Here is an 8742-nt window from a genome sequence, read left to right on the forward strand (position 1 = left end):
TAAAGAGACAAATTTCTACCCCATCCCAGTCCTTGGAACACAATCTTTAGGCAGGAAAAAAATATCTCAAACTATTCATTAATGACTTAACTGAAGTCTGCTTGAAGGGGATATTTCAGGAGAGAGAGCACCAGGAGACAAAATACTGGCTTCACAGAAATTGAGTGAAAGTGATCTAGGTACCAACATAAGCAATATAAAAGGATCAGTTGTTGATTACAAGGTAACAGGTAAACCTGGAGTTCAATTTCAGAGACAAATTTGACCATACATACACTGGGGACATACATCTGTTCCCAGCATCAAGAAGATGAGCATGGATAAATTCCTAGCAGTGCTATTGCTGGGTCATAGGGTAGGTCTATTTTTAATTTTCTGAGGAACCTCCACACTGCTTTCCAGAGCGGCTGCACTAATTTGCATTCCCACCAACAGTGCAAGAGGGTTCCCGTTTCTCCACATCCTCCCCAGCATCTATAGTCTCCTGATTTGTTCATTTTGGAGGGAGGGGAGGGTGGGTGATGGGTATTGAGGAGGGCACCTTTTGGGATGAGCACTGGGTGTTGTATGGAAACCAATTTGTCAATAAATTTCATATATATAAAAAAAAATAAAAAAAAATAAGTAAAACATAAAAAAAAAGAAGATGAGCATGTTCAGGGGGGTGCCTGTGTGGTACAGTTGATTAAGCATCCAACTCTTGATTTCAGCTCAGGTCATGATCTGATGGTTCATGTGATCGAGCCCCACATTGGGCTCTGTGCTGACAACATGAAGCCTGCTTGGGATTATCTCTCGCTCTTTCTGCCTTTCCTCCACTTGTGTACATGCACTCTCTCTCAAAATAAATAAATAAATTAAAAAAAAAAAGAATATGAACATGTTGGGCACCGATAGTAGTAGAAACCCCAAACCCACCCAGATCTCTGTAACAGAGATTCTAGAGCACTTGTCCCTAACTTATGAATAAACTGTTTTCTCAAGAATACTTTTTGAAAATAAACAGCTTGGAGCTTTGGATGGTTTCCTGTAGACAGAATATTATAAATGGTCCGTAGGTTCTATAATTTCTTCAGTTACACTATGGATTAAGTAGGCCTCCCCAGAACTGTTGTGAACCTAGGCACTATCAATAACACTGTGTCAGAAAGACATGTTTCCTACTCTCCAATGGTGTCTCCTCCAGGCTTCTCATCCTTCAATAATAATGAGGATTAAGCTCCATCCAATACACTCCCTGATCAGGGCTTTAGTAGCAAGAAAAAATATTTGCCCAACTCAGGTGGCAAACTGGTAGATGTGAAGGCCATGAGGAGATAAGGCCATGGGTGCAAGGCCTCCAGCAGAAGTGACCCTTATGGGTATTCAAGGTATAGACAGAAGACCTCAGAACCCAGGGATGATAGCAACAGCAGGAGCTTTTGCAGTCTGGGCCAGTGGCAATATGCAGGGAGATAAATATCTGACAGGGGTTTGGGATGGGAATTGCTGTGTCTAAAATCCTACATAGGGGCTCTGCAACTTGGAGACTGTATGTCACATATGGTCAGCATCTTCAATCTTGGAGACACCTGTTTTTCTCAGAAAGGGAACATTCCGTTCAGAGAGGCTACTCCTACAAATTCCAAGCCAAAAGTTGATAATAAAATAAAATAAAATAAAATAAAATAAAATAAAATAAAATAAAATAAAACAAATCTGACATTCTGAAACTCTGGTTTTGACCCTATTCATTAAATGCTGCTTCCTTCTTCTAATATACACCTTCCTTCTCTGTGCCTTTTTGTATAAACATATATGCTCATTGAGGTCAGGGCTTATATCTTCTCTCTCATCTCCCTTAGAACACTTTTCTTAACACTCGCCTGAGCTAGGCATGGGGCTGGGGCAATTTTAACTAAACAATAAGAGATGAAATGTGTTCCTCCCAAATCTATTATGTGGCTATCTCAGATGCCTATGTAGACACCTTGGGCAGGTATGGCTTCACAGCAGCACATGGACTTCCAATAAAAGGTCTTGCTTGACATCGGGCTTTTGTAGGTAAGGACACCAGAAAGAGCCAGAGTGGTCTTCAGTTGTATTTTTTTTTTAAAGAATCATCCTTCTGGTCAGATTCTCCTCAGCTATTGTATTTGGCTGCAGGGTCCATAATTCAAGAGAAACATGGACAGGCGACATCCAAAGTAGGAGGAGGAAGCAGGAGAGAAGGCTGGATCTCAGATGCCATAAGGAATAGCTGAAGTTGCTGGGGTTCTTTAGCCTAGAAAAGTGAGACAAGGAGACGTGGTCTGTGTCTTTGGACCTCCTAAAGACTGTCCTGAGACAAAGAGAAAGCATTCTTGTTTTGTGTGGTCCCAGAAGGTAGGGCTAGGACCCATGGATGGAAGCTAGAGGGATAATGACTGCAGCTCAATATACGAAAAAGTTGTCTATGGTCAAAACTTTCCAACCAGGAAATGGATTGGCTAAGAAGGCAGTGAACTCCCAGCATAAGCACAGGAGAACAAGGTTAGAGCTACTACACAGAAGGCTAATATGGGGCGCCTGGGTGGCTCAGTCGGTTAAGCGTCCGACTTCAGCTCAGGTCATGATCTCACGGTTCATGAGTTCAAGCCCTGCATTGGGCTCTGTGCTGACAGCTCGGAGCCTGGAGCCTACTTTCAATTCTGCCTCCATCTCTCTCTGCCTCTTCCCCACTCATGCTCTGTCTCTCTCTGTCTCTCTCAAATATAAATAAAACGTTTAAAAAATTTAAAAAAATAATAAAATACACAGAAGACTAATGGACTGGTTAAGATTAAGACCAGGTGACTTCCAAAAGGCCCTCTTGGCTCTGAGAGTCTGTGATGATTCTAGGCCTCCTCCAACAACAGCATTTGGTTAGCAGCCCTGAGTCAAGTCTGTCCTTTGGTGCTTGATGGGGGTGGGGTAGTGATGAACTCTCCTCAGATGGGTCAGCATCCTTTTCCCCTCCTGGTTCTGAAGAAGCTTAACTATAAAAACTGTGGTGTTCCCTCCAGATAATCGCTCCATAAACACCAATGTCAAGCCTGAGTCTCTTTCCTCTTTAAAAAAAAAAAAAAATCCTGGGAGAGGGTTGGGAAAAGCAAGAGGGGAAATCATTTTAATTTTTTTTTTAAAAGGGACAATGCTCAAGTGTCTTCCAGATGGAATTGAATTATTTTCTTTGTCTGAGGCTTTGGAGGGGGAAAATCCTCTAACAGGCTTGACCTGTTTCACTTTAAGAAGCACATGTGTGGATCTCAATAGGGTACCAGGTGTATTATGACAGCCTAGCAGGCCCCAAAATAGTGTGTACCCAAAGCTCAGCCAAGGATTTCCAGACACACCACCCATTCCCCACTCTTCCTGCCCTACCTCCATCCAACCTTCTTTGTATCTCTCTGGATGGATTCCCATTCCATGTGTCTAAATGCCTTCTACTTTCTGGGAGAGGGTAGCAGTTGGGGAACTGAGGCCCTAGATGTGTTTGCTGATTCTAGAGGCAGATGAGGAGGGTATTCATGTAAGTACCCAGACTGGACTAAACTCCCAAGAAGCACACCCCTTGAAGGTCCCTCTGTGAATGCCAAGCCTTGGTCTGGGGTGGGCCCAGGAAGGTTTCACTGTAACTAATGGTTCTCATAGAACACTATCTTTGCAGCCAGCAAGAACTCAAACTCACAGACAAATTTACTGCCAGTCACATGAAAGCCTCCATTTTACTTTACCCACGTCCTCTTGAAATCTCAACCAACTCTTTGTGTGCTTCTCCTAGAAATAAGGTCACAGTGGGGATGGGTGAGGGGGAGTTAAAAACAACCTAAAGAGCATGCTCTGCCATCTTTCTAGGCTAAAGACAGCAAACAGTATTAGAGTTTTCCCAATTCATTCTCACATCATCTTTGATAATAAAGATATCTGCCTACTCCCATTTAGCAAATAGACATCTGGGTATACAGAGGGTAAAATGATATAGCAATAGCAATACCCATTAAGTGGAGGAAGTGAAGTTTCCTTCTCCTCCAGGCTACTCCCCCATCCCACCCTACCTTGTACCACAGCGATAACTAGCCCCCCCCCCCCCCCGCTTGCTTCACCATGCCAGATGGAGACTGCCACCAAAAATGGGCCAGGAACATGGCAAATATGTAGGAGGAGTCTGTCTTCTCCTCCCCAAATTTCCTCCTTCTCCTGCATCCCCACTGGTCTCCACTCCTTTTCTTCACCTTTCACTCACCTCAGGGCACATTTGCAAGAACTCAGAATCAGTATAGGAACCTCAAGTTACAGCTCAGTAACTCTCTCTCTCTCTCTGTGTCTCTGTCCGTCTGTCCATCTGTCTGTCTATCTGTATGTCTGTCTCTCTCTCTCTCCTACACACACACGCACACACACCCCACAGGAGGATACAACTGAATTTCTGAGGCCTCTGAGAGGTCCTGTTTGATGCAGAATTACTGCTGCCAGAACCTTGGAAGGGTCACCCATCCCCAAAGAAGATCTTTTCCAGTGCAGGGAGCCAACTTCATGGATGGCTGTTTATACTGTAGATGGGACCCCAAATAGCAAAACAGATAAATATGATTAGAAGAGAATTTCCACTTTATCTAAACAGGCCTCCTGGGCCAAGGAGGTAGTAGAAGATGCTAACCAAAGGAATTAATAACACCAAGGTCATGGGCCTAAGGCCCTTGTGGGTTATGTTTCTTTGGAAACATCACAATGTATGGTGAAATCATAAACCATCCCTTAACACTTGGGATAATCAATAAAAGGTGTTTTGTTTTGTTTTGTTTTTAACATTTCTTTTTTTCTCACTTGATCGTCAGAAGACTACACCAGTCTCCTAAAACGTGGGCAGTTGAATTCCCACATTCAAGAAAATCACAACAGTCAGTAGGAACTGACCATTTTCCAACCTGATCATGACAAATATGAGATAGACTTTCACACTCAATGTGATCTTTTCCCACTAGTCACCCTTTCTCAAATCCCACCACTCCCTAGATGTCTCCACAAGCTATCTCCAAGCATGTACACCACACCAGACCCATTTTTTTTCCCCGTGACATAAAAGGAGGCTCTCCAGCATTTCTCACCATGGGTCTTGGACCTTGCCCCTCTCTCTGCCTGACCTGAAATGATCACAGTGGTTTGGAGGCACTAAAACCATCCTCTCCTACTTCCTGAGCCCAGACTTCAGCAGGGAGTGTCTGCAATCTGGACCTCACCTACTACGGAGCCACAAGCTGGCACGGAAAGTCACCGGGGAAGCTGTCAAGACTAGGTACGTCCCTGAATGGTACTGCCCCATGCCCCTTCACAAACTGCAATACTACCAGAAGAATCAAGAAACTCTCCAAGTAGTAGAAAATATGATAGACTTAGAGCCTACCACTGACTCACTGTATGGCAGACCTAGGCAAGCCATTCAGTGAATCACAGCCTCAGTTTTTCCATCAGTTTCTCCACAACCTTCCCGTGACTGCCTCACAGGGTGGCGGGAAGAGGCTAATGAAACAAGGGATATTGAAACACAGTATAAACAGTAACACTGTATGCAAATGGAACAAAGCCTCTTCTTCAGTCCACAACCCTTGAGAAAAGGGCCAAAGCTAGCAGAAAGGGTTGCCTACCAGATTGTCATAGTCTTATTCAAAGCCCCCCCCCCCAACTTGAACCTCGTTATACACACCTTAGCCCAGCGTGGCAGGGGGGCGGGCGGGGAAGTGATGAACTCAGGACCCCAAAGCAAATAAGCAGGAGAGTAAGGATTAGAACCCAAGTTTTCAATCTGCCAATACAATTCTCTTTCTACTACCTTCCATCTCATCCACACCAGTGTGTGCGGGCTTAGGCTATTTTCGAGAAGAAAGCTGTATTGTTCTGAAGCATAAGGGGAAACAAAAATAAGTTAGAAAAATGAAAAGGGGACTAATGAACTATGCCACAGAGTGTCTTGGTAAGAAAAAAAATACCACTGAACTTAAATACCATGCTTTTACTGTAAGGTGCCAGGCTATGTGGGAGGGATGGGAGAAATGATTCTACCCCCTGCATACCCAAATGTGTGTAATAATGAGCTTTCATATAATAGGGGTCAACTGTACATTCAGTGGAAAGGGAATCATTAAAAGGCACCCTGCCTCTCAACACACAAGTCACTTCCTCAACTGCTTGGCCAAGGAAACCCTCATCTACCCTCAAATAATCCCCCAGCCAGACCACAAATTGCTGGCTGCCCCATACTTAGTAACACCCCCTGCTATGCTCAGCACTGGCACACAAAACAATCCAGGAAGGGCCACAGCAATAAGCACTCTCTGGGGCACTTCTCAGGATGGGTCAGCCCTGGGCAGAGGTGAAACCATGATCTCTCCAAGATAGGCTGTTTAGGCAGACTGGAAATTCTGTGGGTGGTGTAAGGAGAAAAAGAAAGGGAGGAACTGCCAGACCCTGGAGGGCTGTATAGCCAATTCGGACCTTGGTGGAAAAGGGGAAGACAGGAGTCTGATTAGAAGAAATTCCTGAAGGTCAGGATTCCCCTCCCCAAAATGGTTGTTTGAGAGTGTTGTTTCATTTTGTTTTGTTGTTGTTTTTTTTTTTCAAAGAAAGCTTATTACTCCCTCAGAAAATATTGGAGGGAGAGTACCTTAAGAGGGGGAGGGACAGTGGGTGACAAAGGCATCTCAGGCTGGTTAGAAATACATGACTAGTATGGGGAAGAGAGAGCTGGGTGACGATATGGGCCCCAAGGCCTGAAGGACCTCTACACTACAAGCTGACCAGCAGGTCCAATGCGAGGGGAAAAGCAGCACTGGTTCCTGGGGGGGGGGGGGGGGGGCGTGGCAGGACACTAGCCACCCCCTGCTGAGACGTGACCATCCCTTACAAAGCCAAAACTTAGTGACATTTGTGCCCTGCTGAGAAGCCACACCTTTCTATCTCCAGCCCAAACCCACATCCACAACCCCAACTGCAATCTGCGTGGGCTGGCAGGGGAAGAGCTTCTCAAGATGCGAACGTTTACGAGAAACAAAACAAAACAAAACAAAACAAAACAAAACAAAAAATGGGATAAAGTTCGTGAAGTCCGTTCACTTGGCAATCTGGCGCCACAAGGTGAGTGGCCCCACAAATCTTTCTTCCCAGGAACGGCCCCCGCAGCCCCCACACCCCCTCACCCCTGCTGACGATGGCTCGTCTGGGGAGTTCTGGAGCACTCAGGAGAGCTCCTCTCCCCTGCCCTTGGCTGCAACTTGGCTTCCAGCGGATCACAGCCTCCTAAAACAAACAAACCCTGGCGGCGGCGGCGGCGGCGGCGGCGGCGGCGGCGGCGGCGGCAGCAGCAGCAGCAGCAGCTCCAGCACAGCTGCGCTCCCTGGCGCAAAAGTTTCCTCCACACTTCTCAACGTGCAGGAAGTCTCGCCGGCGCTGGGGCAGGACTCCGGAGGGAGGAAAAGGCCGGGCCGAAGCCGCAGGAGCAACGCCTCGCCAGCTGAATGGATGTGCGCGCCTCCGGCCGTGGGAAGTGAGTCCGACGAAAGCCACCAGTGCCCCATCTCCGTTCCCACACCAGACCCTTGACCTGCAACCTGCCCTGGTGGGACGACCCCGCTTCCAAGAGAGCTGCCAAGCGGCGCTGCCTGTCCCGCAGGGGCGCGGGAACTTCCAAGGAGAAACCTCCAACAGCCACCACTTCCTCCAGCTCAAACTGAGGGGAGCAGCCGCCCCGACGTGGGGGAGCAAAAACTGTCCCCAGAGCCTCCCGAGTGTGCGCGCACTGGGCTCTCGCCCCAGGGCCAGGCGTGCTCCCGTCTAGTGCTCCAGCCGCCGTCAAGGGTGTCTGTGACTGGCCTTGGTGGCAAGACTCCTGCGGGCAGCTAAATGCTCCACAGGAGGGCTTTCACGCCCAGCTCCGACCAAGTTTCAGAGTTGGTCTGAGGGCCGCGTCCCCCGGCAGCCTGCGCACCCGCTTGCCCATTCAAAGTTGGGCACTGCTGGGACACAGGCGCCAGGTCTTACCTTAGACACTGTGAGCGGTTCGCAGTGTTCCAGACCCCCCTTCAGGGTGAAGCCCCAGGGCGCCCCCCCTTGCAGCTGCACGGGGACGTACTGGAAGGACCCAGGCCGGCTCTCCATCCTCCGCTCCTCTCAGGCGAGGCAGAGCTCCTTTTCCTCGGGGGCTACGTTGCCTCCGCCCCCAGCAGCTCCGCCACCATCGCCCTCCAGTGCTACGCCACCCCGCACCGCCCTGCTCCGCCTACTCTCCCGGCAGGAGAAGCTCGGGCAGCGGGCGAGCCTAGCTCGAGGAGGAAATGACACAGAGCTGGAGAAAGGGGGAGGGGGGGAAGGAGAAGGGGAAAAAAAGAAAAGAAAAGAAGGAGAGGCGGAGGGATAGCGCGTAATGGACAAGAAAACGGAGCAATGGGGAGGGGCAGTCAGTGGGACCTCGCCTATAGGATCGCTGGGGAGCGGGAGCCAGGCGAGGCCTTACATCAATTGTTACATTGTTTCATTCAAGCTCCCCCCCCCCCGCCTTTGGTCCTCCTCCTTACGGCCGGGTTCCCCGCCCCTCGGAACAGCCAAAGCTAGGGGAGGTGAAAGTCATTAGTGTGGATAGCCCGTGTGGCCCAGTGGGCTGAAACTCTGGCTTCCCGATTAGTGCGTTCATGTTTCTCTGACTTCCTTTTTCTTCTGAGGGTCCCCAAACCGGGTCCTGGGAGGGTTACAAGG

At 48.3% G+C, this 8742-nt stretch overlaps 1 long non-coding RNA gene across 1 annotated transcript; it reads right to left on the reverse strand.

Annotated features, from left to right (window-relative positions):
- Nucleotides 1-2068: 2068 nt before the first annotated feature.
- Nucleotides 2069-8237, reverse strand: LOC116737897. The gene is made up of 2 exons (XR_004343219.1): nt 8032-8237; nt 2069-2263 (listed from the first exon to the last, which is right to left on the reverse strand). It is a non-coding gene; the product is annotated as an uncharacterized LOC116737897 (long non-coding RNA).
- Nucleotides 8238-8742: the final 505 nt, after the last annotated feature.

Source organism: Lynx canadensis, chromosome X (assembly GCF_007474595.2).
Source record: "Lynx canadensis isolate LIC74 chromosome X, mLynCan4.pri.v2, whole genome shotgun sequence".
Taxonomy (NCBI): Eukaryota; Metazoa; Chordata; class Mammalia; order Carnivora; family Felidae; genus Lynx; species Lynx canadensis.